At 38.1% G+C, this 20,739-nt stretch overlaps 1 protein-coding gene across 1 annotated transcript in view; it reads left to right on the forward strand.

Moving 5' to 3' along the window:
- Positions 1 to 20,739, forward strand: part of IL1RAPL1 (interleukin 1 receptor accessory protein like 1) — a 1,495,797-nt gene that overhangs the window by 1,393,968 nt on the left and 81,090 nt on the right. The gene's annotated exons all lie outside the window — the stretch shown is intronic.

Consider the following 20,739-nt stretch of genomic DNA (forward strand, 5'->3'; position numbering starts at 1 on the left):
TGGCTGTCTGCCTAGAAGGAAAGGAATATTCATTTGGTGAATGACTAGCTGGTCTCTGCCACAGTCATGTTTTGTTTATTGTTGTCTCCATGAAAACAACTAACAATTCTGCATGGAGTTGGGAAATTCTTCCCTGCACTTCATAAATACATGCAATAAAAAGGTTTTTAAGGTCTTCCCATTTTGATGCAAGTATGTCTAAAGAATGGAAATTTCAACCACAGTTGTTTACAAAATTTATGATTTTCACCACTGTGTTAAGTTCCTTAAAAAAATGAAAAAAGGGACGCCTGGGTGGCTCAGTTCGTTAAGCAGCTGCCTTCGGCTCAGGTCATGAGCCCAGTGTCCTGGGATCGAGTCCTGCATGGGGCTCCTTGCTCAGCGGGGAGCCTGCTTCTCCCTCTGCCTCTGCCTGCCACTCTGCCTGCCTGTGTGCTCTCTCTCTCTCTCTCTCTGACAAATAAATTTTTAAAAAATGAAAAAAGTGATTCTTTGAAACAGTGTCCTTTGTAAATGATACAGCAGCTAGGAAATTGTGGGTGAAAAGTGGTCCCAATGAAGGCTACCATACTTTAGCTCTGTCTTCTGTGATGTGACCACTTCAGTGTACATATCCTTCCAGTTACTTTTCCAATCAATTTCACACTCACTAAAAAATGTTTTCTTGAAAAAACCCTCAGCAACTATTTTTCATCAAACAATTGTTCAGAGGTCTTCACGGGGCTCACTTTTTAAAATACTGAGAATCAAAGACAAACATCAGATCACCTAAAGGTTTGATAGTGTCCTTTATTTAAGCTTTAATAAAACTATAAGATAAATAATAGAAGTAACCCGAACCTAACAACTGGTTGTTCTACAATGGTTTTGAGCATTTTAAAAGATGTCCCTTGTTAATGTCGGTAAATAAAGGCACATTTTTTTACAGCTTGCCAACCCCTTTTGGCTCAAAACAGATTCTAGCATATTTACAGTCCAAGTTTTCAACCAGTTTTTCTCTTAAAAGAAATATCACCTTCCAAAATTCTGCTTCCAAGATGAACTTTTTTGTTTGCATTTCTTTTCCTCCACTTGGCAGAGTTTTCTTTTTAAAATTGTAAAAAAAAAAGAGAGAGAGAGAGTGCTCAGTTTTTTTCTAAATGTGTATGTGTGATTGATTTTAAAATGCCGATGAAGAATGATGGTTTCATGGAGCATAGCTTCATGCTTTTTTATGAGCCAGATGCTAAAATAAATGTAGGCTCATTTACATCACCAAATTAAAAATTGTATTTCAAATAAGAAACTAAGAGTAGCCTATACAGTTGAGATTCACTGCTGTTTATTCCTGACTGGAAGCATCTGGGCATTAAGTTTCATGTCTGTGACAGCCTTTCAATGTTTCAGATTGATCCTTCTCATTTATCTCACTGGTGTCAAATTTGCACTTCAAAATTCCTATTTTTATCCATGATCCATTTCAAAATATGATCTATTACACTTTACTGTAAAGATATCTATTCACAGAGGTTTAGTACATCCCTTTCTGTAATAATAAATACAAAAGGAAACATAAAAATGTTCGTGAGTATGAATTGGTGAAATAAGCAAGGATCCACGTATTACAACAAACTACAGCTATCAAAATGACAAAATAGAGCTATTTGTACTGATGTAATCTAACTCGTACTCTGTGAGGCATATCTGTGTGTGTGCATATTTATATATACATTTACATGTACCTACGCATATGTTTGTATATGCATATTAGCTGAGAAATGTATGGAAAGAACTGTTTCTATGGTTACCTGTGGAGGAGTGAAGCCACAGCACGGAATACGGATAGAAGCTTTTTATTTTTCATCTTATACCTTTCTTAATTGTTTGAATTTATTTTTTTACCATGACTGTCTGATCTCACATGTCATTCATCTTCTATGTATGCGTGTGTACATATACATACGGTATATATATATGTATGTATATATTATGTATACACTATCTGGTAGTACTTGTCTCTAAAGAAGTTTTACTATAACTAAGGAATAAGAATGTTAAAGATGGAGAAAACTTCGAACTCCAGATAACTTTGTAGCACTGAAATTCTGCTTTTCATTTCTACCTTGCCTCTGTCTGTTCCACTTATCAGCTAAGCTCATTTCCACCTGAGAGTTAAGAGCAGCAGCTTCTCTAATCACAGCTGGGAAACTTGTAACTGGGAGCCAGGCCATAGCTTTAAACCAGCAGCATCCATGGAAACTAAATACCAGAAATTAGCAGCAGTTGCAAAATGTAGGCCCAGCCCACTCCCCCTCTTTTCTAACTACTCGCTATTTCCTAACTGTGTGCAGCCTGGCTGCAGCGCTTGGGGTAGGAAGAGCGCAGACCTTTTTGAATACAGCCAGGCTTACTCTGGAATAAGGTGAGGTTCCACAACACCTAACTGCCATTAAAGTGAGGTAAGAGTTCCTACTACTTCCATCAAACTCATTCTGCCCCGGAAAAGATGACGCTAACAGCATTATCTTTTTTAATTATGCTAACACCATTTCAGCAGCCTCCAGAGAAAATGGCTGTTTTCCAAAATGTGGATCACCAAATCATACTGTATTATTTACCAATCCCTACCACGGAGATTTCAAGGCTTCATCCCAACTTAACTTGGTTTAGCCATCTTGGGATTCCAGTCAGTTGTTCTCTCCAAATTCTGCTCAAATTGTGCCTAGGACACAATCTCTGGGCCTACAAGCCTTCAAACCCTCGTGACTCCTCTGAACCCTTCAAGCAGGCCCAAATTCCAGCTGGGGTCCCCCCGACACTCCTTCGGAAGGCCTAAATTTCCTCCTGTGGCAAAAGGTAAAACCCACAGGTACCTGAGTCTGCTATGCACCTAAGTCATCAGAAAAGCTTGTGACATAAATAGATTCTTGATCTGGGCCACGCTGATACCCAGACAGGTCTGAAATCCCTTCTCTGGGTTCAGTGCTTCTGAGTCCCGGGTCCCTGGAGCACCACCAGTGTTGCCTCCTCCCTTCTTCCTCACAGAGGCGTCCCTACACTCCATCACATGTAACCACGCTTTTCATATGGGACCTATCTCCAATTTCTTCAACTCCCAGTTTCCTTCTCATGAACCATTCAAACTGCCTCATTAAGGGCAGTATAAAGGATGCTGGCACCAACAGAGTAAGAGTCAAACCTTTGCTTTGGCCAGATTTCCCTCTGTTGCTCTGCTCCCTGAAGGCCTGTGTTTCCAGACTCTTTCTTTCTTTTTTTTTTTTTAATTTATTTTTTATTTATTTTCAGCATAACAGTATTCATTATTTTTGCGCCACACCCAGTGCTCCATGCAATCTGTGCCCTCTCTAATACCCACCACCTGGTACCCCGACCTCCCACCCCCCACCCATTCAAAACCCTCAGATTGTTTTTCAGAGTCCATAGTCTCTCGTGATTCACCTCCCCTTCCAATTTCCCCCAACTCCCTTCTCCTCTCTAACTCCCCATGTCCTCCATGCTATTTGTTATGCTCCACAAATAAGTGAAACCATATGATAACTGACTCTCTCTGCTTGACTTATTTCACTCAGCATCATCTCTTCCAGTCCCATCCATGTTGCTACAAAAGTTGGGTATTCGTCCTTTCTGATGGAGGCATAATACTCCAGAGTGTATATGGACCACATCTTCCTTATCCATTCGTCCGTTGAAGGGCATCTTGGTTCTTTCCAGTTTTGTGACTGTGGCCATTGCTGCTATAAACATTGGGGTACAGATGGCCCTCTTTTCACTACATCTGTGTCTTTGCGGTAAATACCCAGGAGTGCAATAGCAGGGTCATAGGGAAGTTCTATTTTTAATTTCTTGAGGAATCTCCACACTGTTCTCCAAAGAGGCTGCACCAACTTGCATCCCCACCAACAGTGTAAAGGGTTCCCCTTTCTCCACATCCCCTCCAACACATGTTGTTTCCTGTCTTGCTAATTTTGGCCATTCTAACTAGTGTAAGGTGATATCTCAATGTGGTTTTAATTTGAATCTCCCTGAGGGCTAGTGATGATGAACATTTTTTCGTGTGTCTGATAGCCATTTGTATGTCTTCATTGGAGAAGTGTCTGTTCATATCTTCTGCCCATTTTTTGATATGATTGTCTGTTTTGTGTGTGTTGAGTTTGAGGAGTTCTTTATAGATCCTGGATATCAACCTTTTGTCTGTACTATCATTTGCAAATATCTTCTCCCATTGCGTGGGTTGCCTCTTTGTTTTCTTGACTGTTTCCTTTGCTGTGCAGAAGCTTTTGATCTTCATCAAAATCAAAAGCTTCCAGACTCTTTCTTGATTCAGGATGAATGTCCTGCTCTCCCAAATGGCCATCACTAGGGACAGAAGGTGAGTCACGACTAGTATCCACGGAGAGGCTTTTTAGCCCAAAATGCTAGATATAGCTTTTGGTCCCAGAATCCTCCTCATTGGCTCTGAAGCTCAGGACTCCATGAGCCTCCTCTGATAGATCTCACTCAGAGGGCTGTACTGGTGATGTCATTGACGGACATTGTTATATTCTTATAGGTTTTAGGAAGGGGACTTCTGTTACTAAGAACTACTCAAAAGATCATTATACATACTCTTATCCATGAGTAAGAGACCCAGATTAAAATGAAAATCTTCACTTACAAGGTTTGAGTTGGATGGTTTGATTTCGTGTGAGTTGCAATGCCTATGAAAATCTTCTACAGTTGCCTTAGAGTTTACATGGGAGAAAACAATGCCAATGTAATTTATCTTAAGAGACTTTTAACCTGTAGTGAAGGAAGATTTGGGAAATTTTTCACTGATTGTGCATGACTATTAATACCATTTCAGGAACACCTTGGTGACTCAAGTTAGTTAAGTGTCTGCCTTCCACTCAGGTCATGATCCCGGGTTCCTAGGAGTGAGTCCTATGTTGGGTTCCTTGCTCAGCAGGGAGCCTGCTTCTCCCTCTGCCTGCTGTTCCCCCTGCTTGTGCACTCTGTCTCTGACAAATAAACAAAATCTTTAAAAAATATATACCAGTTCAAAGGACTTGCTAGACATAAAAGCCATAGTTAAATGACTTTACACATACCCCATACTCAAAGATTTGAAATACAATGTTGGAAGATAGTCCATAAAACAATGTATGAGTTTTTATGCTGATAGGCATAGTTGTTCATAGTTTCCAGAAATGTTAAATATAATATTGTGGCTTTGACTGCGTAACACATTTTCTATTCCCACTCAAATGTGATTTAACGTAATTGCCTGGATTTGGGTTCTAATTTACCTGCCTTAGACTCTCACATAGGTATGCAATTGCTTTTTTCATTATTGAGAAGAATGTTACTATGGGCAGTTCCTGAAAATAGGACAGTATTTCATAGTGCTCTGGGACTGAAAGTTTGTTGTTTATTTATTATCTTGTTTGCTTGTTTGTGAATGACCATAAAGTGAATCCTCACAAGACAAGGAAAAATACCTTATGTTTCCTTATGGATTTAATCTCTGAAACTTTTACACTATCATAATGATGTTTTGAGAGTCCTTGGAGCTAAAATGAGAGGGTGTACTCATAAGTTTTTATTTAGACACAACCCTTGTTTGCAAATAAGTTTACAGTCTGGTAAAGAAGCAAAGTCAAGGGGCGCCTGGGTGGTTCAGTGGGTTAAAGCCTCTGCCTTCAGCTCAGGTCATGATCCCAGGGTCCTGGGATCGAGTCCCACATCGGGCTCTCTGCTCGGCAGGGAGCCTGCTTTCTCCTCTCTCTCTCTCTCTGCCTGCCTCTCTGCCTACTTGTGATCTCTGTCTGTCAAATGAATAAATAAAAAAATCTTAAAAAAAAAAAAAGAAGCAAAGTCATATTGTACCTGAGGAAATGGATTGAATTTAGACAGTATCTAGAGAATATAGCAAGATCTTGTATGGCCTCTTGGGAAGTTCATGGGAAAAATAGATGGGAATATTTGAAAAACGCTTTCTGGATAGGCTGTATCAAGTCTAAGTTCTAAAAGACAGCTGTGGAATGGTAGGTAAGACAGCAACTACAAGTGAGATTGGAGATGGGAAAACAATTGAGAATGGAGGATGGCAAGAGAAGGTGTGTCCCATTCTGAAATTCATCAGAACAACACAGCAGTGAAGAGCCTTCACTCAAGCAGACAGCACTTGCTCTTTTATCCTTTGGATAGGTTAACTTTGAGTTCAATGCTTATGGAGACTAATACAGAATGAAGGGAAACATGGCACGATCTATTAACACTGGGTTAATGAAAAGAAAACATGGCAATGTGAAAATCAAGTAGGGGAACTCTTGGTAGCAGAAAACTAGTTCTGTTTTATCAAGAGATAACGTATATCTTGGTACCTAGTAGGCACTGGATTTGTTATCGTCATTTTTACCACTACTAACACCCCCTACTTAACACCTCTGTGCTAATTTACAATGTGCTAATGTGCTTTATATACCTTATTCACATATTTAATCCTCATAATAAACCCAGGAGTTAACTATTCTTAGAGTCGGTTTTGCAACTGAGAAAGTATTAGAGAGGTTAAGTGACATAAGTTGGTTAAAGACAAGGAGACAGTATGTGGCTGAGTTTTATTTGGATATAGATTTAGCTGACTTAGGGCCCTGGATTCCAAACACTATGCTGATGATTTAGAATAAGGATTACAAATTGATGTCCAGAGCACAAAATCAGCCAGGGGATCTGCTTTGTTAGCCTCCATTCTGTGTTTTCAGAGACTTTGAATGTGCACTTTTATAGAGAAGAGTGTTAACTGTGCATCATTGCCTTAAACCGTCTGGACATATAAGATTTCAGTCACCCATTTAAGGTTCTAGGTTGAACATTCCCCTAGTTTATCTAAAATTTATTTATATTTAAAAAGTATATATATAAACACATATATAATTTTGCTTGTTTTATATACATACATATAAACAAACGTACAACACATATTTAAAGAAAGTTCCATCACTTATGCTGAAGAATACAAGAGGAAACATCATTTAGGGAAAATATTATATTCTTAAAGTATCCAGGGGCGTTGATTTTGCAATCTTGAGGTGACAAGTTTCCAATGATTCCTTTTTTCTAATCTCTTTTCCCATCTTGCTTTCCATGAGTAGACACAGCCAGAGGGATTCCCTTCTGTGATCCCTATCCATATGCCTCTGCCAGCCAATTAATTGCTCTTTAATGCATCAACCTAGGTGCTAATTTGTTGACAGACAGACACATTTAAGAAAGAGGTTATAAATACTGTCCCAGTGGCCTTACCTACTCTGGAATGTAGGAGAAACTATAACCACAGTGAATTTATTGTCAAATTTCTTGTCTCAAGTGTGTATTTTCAGCTATGGTGATAATTTCTCATTTATGTTCTATTATGACTGTAGTTTGCTTTTGTTTATCTCGTCTTCCATTACAGAACTGCATTTTGTTTTCAGAATAAGGACATTTTGAAGAAGCAGCTATTCTTTAAAAATTCATTTTGGACTTTCCCACAAATTGGTGAACCAGTTAATATTCAAATGTTTATAAAATTATGTCATATTCCTAAAGGTCTATAATAAGTCCATTAACTGGAGAAAGAATGGTTGAAAATTTAGATGATATAACCAGTACCAGTCATTTTAATACAGAAGTAGTTTTCACATTTTTAGCACATAAAAACAATTTTAAGATGGATTTATGAAATTCCAGGTAAACATTATGATTATAAAGCCTCACTAATGGTATCTTAATATCTTAAACAGAATAGCTTATTTTTTAAACCTTTAGCTTCTTTATTTTCACTTGATAAATCATTAGTGTTTCAGTTATTTCTTTTCAAAGGTCCCAGCAGGACAAACATGTTTGTTTTGACAAACAACTGTAGGTTTTCATTTCTAGTCACTCAAATAGACAAAAAGATAAACTAAAAACAGCATGAATCCCCCACCACCTTCCTGTGAGATTATAACTCCTATATAAAATAATTAGTGTTTTCTAATATCCTATTTTAAGCAGATCACAGATCCTTAACCTAGGATTCTTGGGTGGATGAATGAATTTCAAGGGGCTTTAAAATTGTAAACACAGAAAATATTTTCATGGCAGGGGAAGGGCTTCTCTTTCATCAGTTCTTTCAAGAGACCGGAATGCCAAAAAATTTAAAGCTGACTTAGAGGAAGGAAATTAGAGGTTACTGGAATGAGGCTTTCTTATTGAACTGTCCCTTTCCCATAATTTGAATAAGAGCTAGTTGGGTGAATTGGGCTCCTGTTATTCATCCTCAGCACCTAATAGTGGCAAAATATCTTTCCTGACCATGGTTATTTATTCACTAACTTTCCAATAAGGATTTACTAAATGCCTACTACATGTTAGATCACGTTCGCTAAAATCGGGAAATCAGAAGGATGAACAATTTTGAGAGCCAGATGTCTAGTCAAACTGCTGACATGTTAAGCAGGAAATGCTTATGGGAGATCCAAGCAGAGACATCCATGCAGGAGAGAAGGCCAGGTGAAAGACTTAGATTTGGAGATCAGTAGAATGTGGATGGTAAAGCCATTAAAGTCCTTTATATATATGAAACTATCCATGTATCTGTAGTGTGAGAAGTGGGTTAAAGGAAAAAACAGCCAAACATAAAATACATATACATATATATATTTATAAATAATTATTTATTTGCAGATAATTCATTCACACACTTTTGGGGACTACGTAGTCTCTACTTGACTATCTTTGTGTTTAATGCTGAAGCCTAAACTTCACTGGTGTGTTGTCAGGGAGAGAAGATGATAAGTCAGATAGAAGCCCTTGAGTGTGAACTGGGCTCACAGTTTACAGGACATGCAGTCAAGTGGGAAGATTATGAGCAGGCTTGAACTTCACTGAATGGACAAACACATGTCAGTTTTTGCTGCCTCGGACCTTACCAACAAGAATAAGCCAAGGCCCTTCATCATAGAACTAAACATACACGTGTCCTGCCCAGAAGTCAGAGACACTGAGAGAAGATACAGGGGAAAAAAGAGCAATTTCAGGCCCAACTGTGACTTCATGTCAAGAAAGTGAGTTGACATACCAGAAGAATGTGTGTGCACATGTACGTGCATATACACATACACACACACACACACACACACACACACACTGAAAAATGGCTGCTGCTTCCCTTCCATCCTTCCACTAGTATGAGAAAATCTCTCTCATAGCTTACCCTGAAGGACACGTACAAGAAAACGGAATTCTGGGAAATGTAAGTTAGTTACATTTAGTTTGGCTAATTAGTTAGCCAAATTGGCACATTATGAAGCTATCACATTGTGCACTCTCAAAGATGGCAAGCCTTGGTGGGTGCTAGAGTATGGGATCTCTAATCATTGTGCTTTGTGAACATGCTGGTACTTGGGGGATAATGAAGGAAGTAATGTAGAAACCAGAGGGCGGGACCCTCACAGCTGTTCCAAGAGAATTGTTCACATGTATGTATACAAATTAGATAAACAAGGGGATTAGTATATAATGAATTTACTCAATTTGCCCCCTCTACTATCCCCATCCCAAACAGTCATTCCTAATATCGAAAGGAAATGTCCAATTTGAACTTGTTTTCAATGTTTTTCTAAGATGAATAATCTTGTTTATTACAGTGAGAATAGAAGGCTTTCTGAAAATTTTAAGAGTAGTTGAACAAATGGAAGTGATTATGTTGGCTTAAATAAAAGTGAGAGCATGAACACTGTTCACACCTCTTCTCTGACTTTCCAAAAAGAGCAAATATTGCTATAGAATATAACCTTATTTATTGTCATGAAAAACTCTAAGTGGAAGGGTTTCATTCATACTGTATCAAACCCCTGTTTTTGGAGTAAGATGTTGATGAAAAGAAAGATGTTGATGGGAGTTAGTTTAAAAATAAGCACAGATTTGGGCTCCTGCGTGACTTAGTTGGTGAAGTATTTGCCTTCAGCTCAGGTCATGATCCCAGGGCCCGACATTGGGCTCCCTGCTCAACAGAGAGCCTGCTTCTCCCTCTCTCTCTCCCTCTGCCTGCTGCTCTGCTTACTTGTACTCTCTCTTTCTGTCTCTCTGTCAAATAAATAAATGAAATCTTTAAAAAATATAGAAGTAGGGTCACCTGGGTGGCTCAGTGGATTAAGCCGCTGCCTTCGGCTCAGGTCATGATCTCAGGGTCCTGGGATCGAGTCCCGCATCGGGCTCTCTGATCAGCAGGGAGCCTGCTTCCTTCTCTCTCTCTCTCTGCCTGCCTCTCAGTGTACTTGTAATTTCTCTCTGTCAAATAAATAAATAAAATCTTTTAAAAAATAGTATATACAATGATATTTTTCCCAGCATATTTAGAGTCACAGAGCTGATCTTGACTGAGAGAACCCTCTATGACTGTTGACTATTGGAGAAAAGAGATAGTGGAAGAAGATAGTGCATGATCTGTGGTGCTACCTTGAAATAGAATATATGGTAACGTTTTAATGCTATAATTTATATTTTCTTAAATTATAAAAGCAGTATGTTCACATTGTATAAATTTAGGAAAATAAAGACAGATATAAAAAAGACAAGAAGGAAATAACCAAGGGGCACCTGGGTGGCTCAGTCAATTGGGCGGCTGCCTCAGCTCAGGTCATAATCCCTGCATTGTCCTGGGATCAGACACCACCAGACTCCCTGCTCAGTGAGGAGTCTGCTTCTCCCTCCTCCTGCTGTTGTGCTCTCACTTTTTCACTCTCTCTATCCTCCTCAAATAAAAGAGTAAAATCTTTAAAAAAAGAAAGAAAGGAAGAACCAAGATATGTCAAAAAGTGCTTTAAACACTGGGTGTGTTGCAAAAATAATACTGTTATGCTGAAAAAATTAAAAATTTTTAAAAAGTGCTTTAAAGCTTTATCCCTGGGCCTCCTGGGTGGCTCAGTCATTGAGTTCCTGCCTTCGGCTCAGGTCATGGTCCTGGGGTCCTAGGGTGGAGCCCTGTGTCAGGCTCCCTGCTCAGCAGGAAGCTGGCTTCTCCCTCTCCCACCCACCCCTCCACTTGTGTTCCCTCTCTTGCTGTCTCTCTCTCTCTCTCTCTCTCTCTCCCCCTGTCAAATAAATAAATAATCTTTTTAAAAAATAAATAAAATAAGGCTTTAGCCATGGAATCTTAAGAGGCTCTTTCCTATTTCAAATGAGAAAGTCAAGAAGCATAAATTTGACTAAGTAGTGGTAGAAAAAAGTACTAATGAAGTAATGTTTCAGAATCACAATTTCCTGCTCATAAGAACTACTTATGTCTAATAACTATTAATTTTGTCTTAATTTTTGTTATCACAATCTTTTTACTATGTGGTGCACGTGGTCATGCTAAATTAAAGTACTGGATCAATTAACTTAATCAGATCAATGAGTATTTTCATTAGTCTGTGAGAGTGATTCAGAATGCACATCCAGTCAGCAAAGCTTGCCATTAGGTTTCCATTGCAGGGTATTCCAACAGCCAGCATCAAGGAGTTAAAATGCTGTGAAACATCATCCAGATGTGAACAAATGGCTTTAGTCTTTCCTTTCCCTTGGACTTTGTGAAAATCCCCAGAGTTTTACCTCTTTCAATATTTTATCTGTGTCAACTCGATATAATAAAGAGCATTGTCCACAAGATTTAAGTGTTAAGGGAAAAAGCAAGCTTATTAATATAATGACAAATAGAATACTAGTAATATAGATTACTCTGTAAATATGTTAGAGAAAGCATTCATCTTTATGAAATGATTTAATTGGTCATTTTTCTATAGACCAGAAGATTCAGTTGTTTTAATTTACTTCTACAACTTTCCACATAGAGGGTTGCTAATATTAGAACATAAATTTAAAAATCATGCTATAATAGTGATGGGCACAAAAATAGACTTCAGAAAATCATATACCTTCTTTAGATAAGAAAGCTGTAGAGATTCTCAGGTGATAACCTTTATTAGATGTTGACAAGTCTCAGATGCTACTTTACAATCCCTTTTATTAAAGATATCTTAAGGGTTATAAACCTTCTAGATCAGTGTCTCATAAGCTTTGCAGAAGGCACTTGTGATTAAAAGCCATGTGAAAAACCCCAATAGCTCACAAAAGAGTAACCAGACCAACACTGTCTGTGTGTGTGTACATTATAGTAAGATTCCAGTTTAGTATAAAGGCCAAGAGTAAAAATAATACCGAGGAAGGATGAAATTATAGAAGTGAGATCAGGATCCCAAAAAAGGGGGGAAAATTAAGAAGAATGTCATAGCTTGTCAAGATATTGCATGTTTAAAGTCAATAAAAATACTTTTAAACGTGTTTGGGGGGGGGAGTGTCTCCTGAATGTGAGGTTTTATGATCAGGAAAGAGGGATGAAATTTTGAATAGCAGAGTTACTTTCAAGTGACTTTAAAAATACCAATTGTAGGGGCGCCTCGGTGGCTCAGTGGGTTGGGCCTCTGCCTTCGGCTCGGGTCATGGTCTCAGGGTCCTGGGATCGAGCCCCACATTGGGCTCTCTGCTCAGCGGGGAGACTGCTTCCTTCTCTCTCCCTCCCTAACTCTCTGCCTGCTTGTGATCTCTGTCAAATGAATAAATAAAATCTTTAAAAAAATACCAATTGTAGAATGGATTGCAAAGGAAGGTACAGATTTTAAAGAGAAATAACTTGTCTTTTTCAAGAATGAAAATAACTGAAAGAAGTAGCTTTGGTCACAGTCTAGAAATGAAAATAAAGTGCATTTTTTCTTAAGTATTGAAAATATCTATGAATGCTGTCAACTTCTGCAACTCCCTGATCACCTCGGCACAGAAAATTCCCTCCCCTTTACAGCTTCAATTATTTAAACTGTTTCTGTGGCATTTCAAACTGCTATCATTTTCTCCTTTTATGGAATGTGGACCAAAAACCAAGACTCATAGTGTATTTTAGGCTTAAAAGCTTTCTAAAGCATTTTGCTAAGTTACTATGGGGGAAGACAAGCAGAGCAAACCACTGTATGAAAACACCAGCAGTTACACTGAATACTTTTAATATAATGCTGACTAACGAAATGCCTTCTAGTCAGGAATGAAGAAAACACAAACAGTGGGTTCACTGAATGTTAATTCACGTTTTAAATAATAAACATCATGTATGAGCTATCATTATGTCCTACACAAGCCGTGTTTTACAAGCTTATGAAGCTTCCTAAAGAATATTTCATTAACCTTGAAAGCTATATAAACCTAAGAATTATGGTTTATATTTTTTAAACATAAGAAAAACAAGCTTTGTGCATATCTAAATTATCCCTTTAAGACCTTGAGTGTTAGGGTGGCTCAGAGGGTTAAGCCTCTGCCTTCAGCTCAGGTCATGGTCTCAGGGTCCTGGGATCGAGCCCCGCATCAGGCCCCCTCTCTCTGCCTCTCTCTCTGCCTGTCTCTCTGCCTACTTGTGATCTCTGTCTGTCAAGTAAATAAATAAAATCTTAAAAAAAAAAAAAGACCTTGAGTGTTACAGGGGTGCCAGGGTGGCTCAGTCTGTTAAGCATCTTACTTTCAATTTTAGCTCAGGTCATGATCTTAGGGTAGTGAGATCCAGCCCTGCATCAGGCTTTACTTATTAATAAATGAATAAATATTTTTTTAAAAATACCTTAAGGGTGCCTGGGTGGCTCAGTGGGTTAAAGCCTCTGCCTTCGGCTCAGGTCATGATCTCAGGGTCCTGGGATTGAGTCCCGCATCAGGCTCTCTGCTTGGCAGGAAGCCTGCTTTCTCCTCTCTCTCTGCCTGCTGCTCTGTCTACTTATGATCTCTCTCTGTCAAATAAATAAATAAAATCTTTAAATAAATAAATAAAAATAAAAAATACCTTAAGTGTTAGGATACTTGGTGGGGGGAGGTTGTTTCCCTAAAACAGAGACAGCAAAATGCAATTTGAATTGGAACTTTCACAGTCTACATAAGAAACAGCAAAACAATCCCCTCCCTTTTTAAGATTTGTTTTATTTGAGAGAGAGAGAGATCACACCATGGGAAGGGGACTTCACAGAGGAAGAGGGAGAGAATCTCAAGCAGACTCCCCACGAACCACAGAACCCAACACAGCCTATAGGAAAGGGAAAAGTAAAGTCCAGGGCATGAGGCTTCATCATAAAGGAGACAACCACACATGACTTCTCCCTGCATCTCATTAGCCCAGTCTCAGTCATATGGCCATATCAACCTGGAAGGCAAGAGTAGAAATGTCATCTATAGCCGTGGGGGTTATATGACTAACAGGAAGAGGTATAACAATCACTGGGAGGCACTAAGTGATCTGTACCTTAGTAGATATCAGCCAGGGTTTTGAAAAAAATAGATTAATCACATTAAAAATAAATACCCAAAAACAAAGGCAGTTTCAGGACCTGGTCTCTTCAAGAGGACAACAGCAACCTATATGTAACAGTTACATTTGAATAAACTGTTGGAGACATTTCAATACCCTTCACCACCACCACTAATATCCCTTTCTTCCTCCCCTTTTCATTTTTCTTTCCCTCTCAGTTCTTCTTTTCATATTCATAATCTATAGTCTCCTCTGTTTCCTTTTTTCTTATGTCAACTACTTGTGATACTTGAGGTGTAAAGAATTTGTTCACCACTGACCACAGAAAAGTGCTTTCTCTATGTTTGTTAATGGCTGATTGAAGTATACATGGAAGCTGGAAATGGAATAATTTGCTTTAAAAATGTGAGACTGTAGGGGCACCTGCGTGGCTCAGTGGGTTAAAGCCTCTGCCTTCAGCTCAGGTCATGATCTCAGGGTCCTGGGATCGAGCCCCACATCAGGCTCTCTGCTCAGCAGGGAGCCTGCTTCATCTCTCTCTCTCTCTGCCTGCCTCTCTGCCTACTTGTGATCTCTGTCAAATAAGTAAATAAAAATGTGAGACTGTAGAAGGATGGGAAAGTACAACAAGAGTTGAAAGAAGTCCTGAAGAATTTAGTATAGTGACTGTGTAGTTAATGGAGCAAAAGTAAAAGACTTGTCTAATCAAGATGCAATCCCCAAAATTTGAGATTGATAAAAGGCTCAGCAATAAAAACCTAAAAATTTCTGCATTATGAAAAAAAAGAAAGTCTACTTTGTGAATGACTCAAAACAATTTTAGAAATGCACAGAATTATAAGCAATTCTAATGTCTTTGTCAGAAAGCAAGCCACAAGTCTCTTCTATCTACTCTTCCACTGATGGGCAAAAATGACCCTACTTCCTTGTACACTTAAAATTGCCTAAGATGGTAAATTTTACATTATGTATAATTTAATTCAATTTTTGAAATATCCAAAAATGGCCCTATCTCCTCTCCTTTATCATCACTAGGAGTTTCTGAATAATCTTTTTGAGCACATCCATTTCCTGGCAGCTGAACATTTTTTCCACTGAGCATTCATCAGACACCTCCTTCATTTCTCTAGTACTTATCTTCTCAGCACTTGGTTGCAACATCACACTTTCACAGGAGTGAGGTCATCAGAGGGCACCAGATGTTAACTGATGCTTAATGAATTCCTTTCTTCAGCTGTGTCCACAGATTGTTCTAGATGCCATAAATGTTTGTATTGTGCCAATAGAAGGCAGCCATCAGGAGCTATAGTTTGAGTCCTTATAAGCATCTGTGAACTATCAAAACAAAATGCAGTAATCATTTTCCCATTTGTACACCCTTTCTTTTCAAATGCATGAGATTTTTCTCTCCATTCTGGAGGGGTTTTGCTACTGTCCCTCTTCATCTCATTAGTTTAGGAAGTACCCCCATCTATTTATCCAAATCCCTGCATATAGCCCTCAGCTTCCTGAAAGTCATAATCTGATCTAACCGGATGCATGAACTGCAAGTCATCGCTTATAGAAAAGGTTAAGACCCATAGAAATAGTTATACTAGTAATAGTAATAATTGGTAACATTTTGTGAGCACTCACTTACATGTGTACTATGGATGTGTATTAATTAATTTCAAACTGTTTGTGGTTACTTAGATCCTCTCATGATCTATTGCCAGCCAGATAAGTTGCTTTGTTCTTAAAACCTACAGAAATATGTTATGTTGGAAGATAGTACAAAATAAATGTTCATAAAGAAACCTGACACTACAGCTAAAATATGGTTAGCAAATTTAGAAATGAATGGCTTATTTTTCTGTGATTTTGTTCTCTTAAAATTTGAGCATTGTTACATCTTATAGGAATAACACTCTCAACTACGATCTTGTTATAATGTACCCCTTGCATTTCTTTCCTTTCTTTTGGAATCATTAGAGAAATATCTGATTTCCAAAAAAAGTGTTTGTGGGTAGATAACTGACAACTATTATATACCATAGGTCCTAATACTTATGTAGGTAAAATGTCTTGAGGAGGTTCCAAAGGAACTTTCTTTATTTGTGTGTGTGTGTGTGTGTGTGTGTGTGTGCATGTATGTATGTGGTAGTAGCAGTCAGGGAAAGAGTCTGCATTTCTAAATATAGCTTTCTGGAAGAGGATCCATTCAGTGTAACCAATGACAAAAGTTAAATATGATCTGTAAACTACTTTGCTTTTATCTTACATGGAAAATCTGGCAAAACACTTATCTTTACCATAACCATGCAATATGCATGATTACTGGTGCAAATGAAATTAAAATTCCCCTACCACTTAACATCTTTTTTAAGAACAAAATGCTCATGAGAGGAGGGTTCAAGATGGTGGCATAGGAAGATCCTGAACTCACCTTCTCCCATGGGTACAACAGATGTACAGCTACATATAAAATAATTTCCTCCAAAAAAGACTAAGAACTATATAAACAGAGCTTCCACAACAAAGGATGAGGGCAGCATCAAAACAGATAGGAAGAGCAAAGACTAGGTATCATAAAACAAACAAACAAACAAACAAAAAGTCTAGGCACAGCAATGTACAATCAGGAGAGATCTCCAAAATATGGAATATTTTTCCTGAGAAACAAGGGGTCTGTCCTCTATCAGGCACCCCAACTTCTAAATCTTGCACAAGAGAGATGAGCCCCCAAAACACATGGCTTTGAAAACCAATGGGGATTACATTCAGGAAAATCATAGAACTTTAAGGAGTAGGAAATCTGCTCTAAAAGGGCTCACACATAGACTCACCTGTCATGGGACCCAGACAAAAATACCAGCTTGAAAAGTACCTAGACCATATGTGAAGAAGACCCACTTACTAATATTAAAGTATCTGCCCAAAAGAAAGAAACTTCATGGCATTCTCTCAAGAGACAGAGACACTGGCAAATGTCATTTTGGATCACTGGGCATCATTTTTGTGATCTCTTTCTAACTTGTTAATGCTGGTGCTACCAAGTATCATTTTGAAACTCTCCCCACTGACTTGTTAGCAAAGGTCATGCCCCATTGAGGGACCAGCCCACCCCTGAATCACTGTCATGTGTTACCACTGGGCTGAGCAAGAGTCCCTTTCACCCTTACACCACAGCCACAGCTTCACCACAGCAGGTGGGCACATGCGGCTCACACAGAGGAAACCTCTTGAGCCCCTGGCTATGGTGGCCAAGGAGGATAGCACTTCTGTGCCATGGGACATCACCTACATAAGACCACTCCTTCAAGACTAGGAGAGGTAGCTGATTTGCATAATACATAGAAACAAAGAGGCGCAGGCAAAATGAGGAGGCAGAGGAATATATTCCAAATAAAAGATCAAGAAAAGAAACCAAAGAAAAAGACCTAAATGAAACAGAGATAAGCAACCTATCTGATAAAGAGTTCAAAGTAATGGTTATAAAAATTCTCACCAAATTCAGGAGACTGGATGAACACAGAACATCAACAGAGATAGAAAATGTAACAAAGTACCAAATGGAAGTTACAGAACTGAAGAATGCAATAACTGAATTGAAAAATACACTAGCTGGTTCACCACAGTCTGGGTGAAGCAGAAGAATGGATCATCAAGCTGGAAGACAAAACAATGGAATTCACTCAGGCAGAGCAGGAAAAACAAAAAAGAATTTTAAAAAGTGAAGCTAGCTTAAAGGAACCATTGGAGCAACATCATGTAAAATATTATTCACATTTAGGTGTCCCCAAAAGAGAAAAGAGAGAGAAAGATCCAGAAAAGTTCTTTGAGGAAATAATGGCTGAAATTTTCCCTCATCTGGGGAAGGACAGAGACATCCATGTCCAAGAAGCCCAGAGAGTTCCAAAAAATGTGAACCCAAAGAAAGCCACAACAAGACACAGTATAACTAAAATGCTGACATTAAAGAGAGAATTTTAAAAGTGGCAAGAGAATAAATTGTTATGTACAAAGGAAATCCCATAAGGCTGTCAGTGGATTTTTCAGCAGAACTTTGCAGTCCAGGAAAAAAAAAAAGTGACATGAAATATTTCAAGTGCTAAAAGAAAAAAAAACTTTCAACCAAGAATTCTCTACCCAGCAAGGTTATTATTCAGAATTAAAGGGGAGATTAAGAGTTTTCGAGATAGAGGCAACTGGGTGGCCATTAAGAATTGGTTAACTGTTGGGGCGCCTGGGTGGCTCAGTGGGTTAAGAATTGGTTAACTGTCTGACTCTTCATTTGAGCTCAGGTCATGATCTCAGGGTCAAGAGATGGAACCCCATGTCCTGCTACCCGCTCAATGCAAAGTCTGTGTAAGATTCTCTCTCTCTCTCTCCGCCCCTACTCTCATTCACACTCTCTCGATAAATAAATAAATAAATAAAATCAACCTTTAAAAAAAGCATTTTCCAGATAAAACCTAAAGGACTTCATCACCCCTAAACTGGTCTTACAAAAAATGTTAAAGGGATGGGTTGTTTTTTTTTAAGATTTTATTTTATTTTATTTTTTGGAGAGAGAGTAAGCCAGAGAACAAGCTGGAAGAGAGGGAGAAAGAGAAGCAAACTCCCCACCAAGCAGGGAGCCTGATGCTGGACTCAATCCCAGGACCCTGGGACCATGACCTGAGCCTAAGGCAGATACTTAACCATCTGAGCCACCCAGGTACCCTTAAAGGGACTTTTTTAAGCTGAAAAGAAAAGACACTAATTAAGAACAAGGAACAATGCACATGTAAAATTCTAACTGTAAAAGGTAAATATATAGTATAAATAGTGAGTCAATGACTTATAAAACAAGTATGAGGATTAAAAGACAAAAACAGTAAAAGTAAGACTATAATAATTAGTTCAGGGGTGCATAAAATAAAAATATGTGAAAAGTAGGGAGTTAAAAATATAAAGTTTAGAATGTATTCAATTTTAAGTTCTTATCAACTTAAAACTGACCATTATATACATAATATATATACATAGGATGTTATATGAAAATGTCACAGCAACCATAAAGTTAAAACTTATAGTAAAAACACAAAAGAAAATGAGAAAGGAATCAAAATGTAACACTAAAGAAAGCTCTCACACCACAGGGTAAGAGAGAAGGGGAGAAGAAAGGAACAGAGAGAAACTATAAAAACAGCCAGAAAAATATTAACCAAATGGCAATAATTACGTACATATCAGTAATTACTTTAAATGTGAATGAACTGAATTCAAATCAAATCAAAAGACATGGAGAAGCTAAATAAATTTAAAAAACAAGACCCATCCCTATGCTGCCAACACGAGACTCACTTCAGAAGGACACACACTGACTGAAAGGGAAGAGATGGAAAAAGGTATTTCATACAAATGAAAACAAAAAGAAGAGTGCTATAGATACATTCATATCAGACAAATAGACTTTAAAACAAAGATTAAAAATAAACAAAGAAGATTATTACTAATGATAAAGAAGGCCAATCTAGGAAGAGAATATAACCTCTGTAAATATATGTGCACCCAACATAGAAGCACCAAAATATTTAAAGCAATATTAATGTACCTCATGGGAGATACAGACAGCAATACAATAAGAGGGGACTTTAACACCTCACTTGTGTCATATCATTGGATAGATCATTTAAACAGAAAATCAATGAGGAAACATTGGCTTTAAAGGACACATTACATCAGATGGACTCATTAAATACAATATTCCATCCAAAGACAGTAGAATACGAAGTCTTCTGAAGTGCACATGGAACATTTTCCAGTGTAGATCACATGTTAGGCCACAAAGCAATTCTCGGCAAATTCAAGAAGATTGGGTATTCATCAATGAATGAATGGATAAAGGGGTTATGTATATAATAAGTATAAATACAGACATATACATATATAATAAAATACTAAACAACTAACTATAAAGATGAATGAAATCTTGCCATTTGCAAGAACATAGATGAACCTTGAGGGTAATAGGCTAGGTGAGTTAAGTCAGATGGACAAAGGCAAATACTATATCATTTCACTCATATATGATATGTAAAAAAGAAAAACAAATGAACAAAGAAAATAATACGCACACTTAGAATAAATTGGTGGTCATCAGAGGGGAAGGAGGTTGGGGATGCGCTTAATGGGTGAAGGGAATTCATTGCACAGTGATGGACTCGACTTCTGGTGGTGATCACTTTGTAGTATATACAGATGTCCAATTATAATGAAAACCTGAAACATATAAAGCTATATACCAGTTTTACCTTGTTTTTTAAAGGAATGGTCTTGGGCTTCCTATTGAAGTAGGGAAAGATTCTGATTGTTGGCATTTGGGTCACATACCAACCACTGTAGCCAGCCACTAGCTACAGTAATATCAGTCACCATAACCAAGAAGATAGGGTACT

Source organism: Mustela putorius, unplaced genomic scaffold (genome assembly GCF_011764305.1).
Source record: "Mustela putorius furo isolate JIRA1106 unplaced genomic scaffold, ASM1176430v1.1 tig00003836_pilon_pilon_pilon, whole genome shotgun sequence".
Lineage (NCBI taxonomy): Eukaryota > Metazoa > Chordata > Mammalia > Carnivora > Mustelidae > Mustela > Mustela putorius.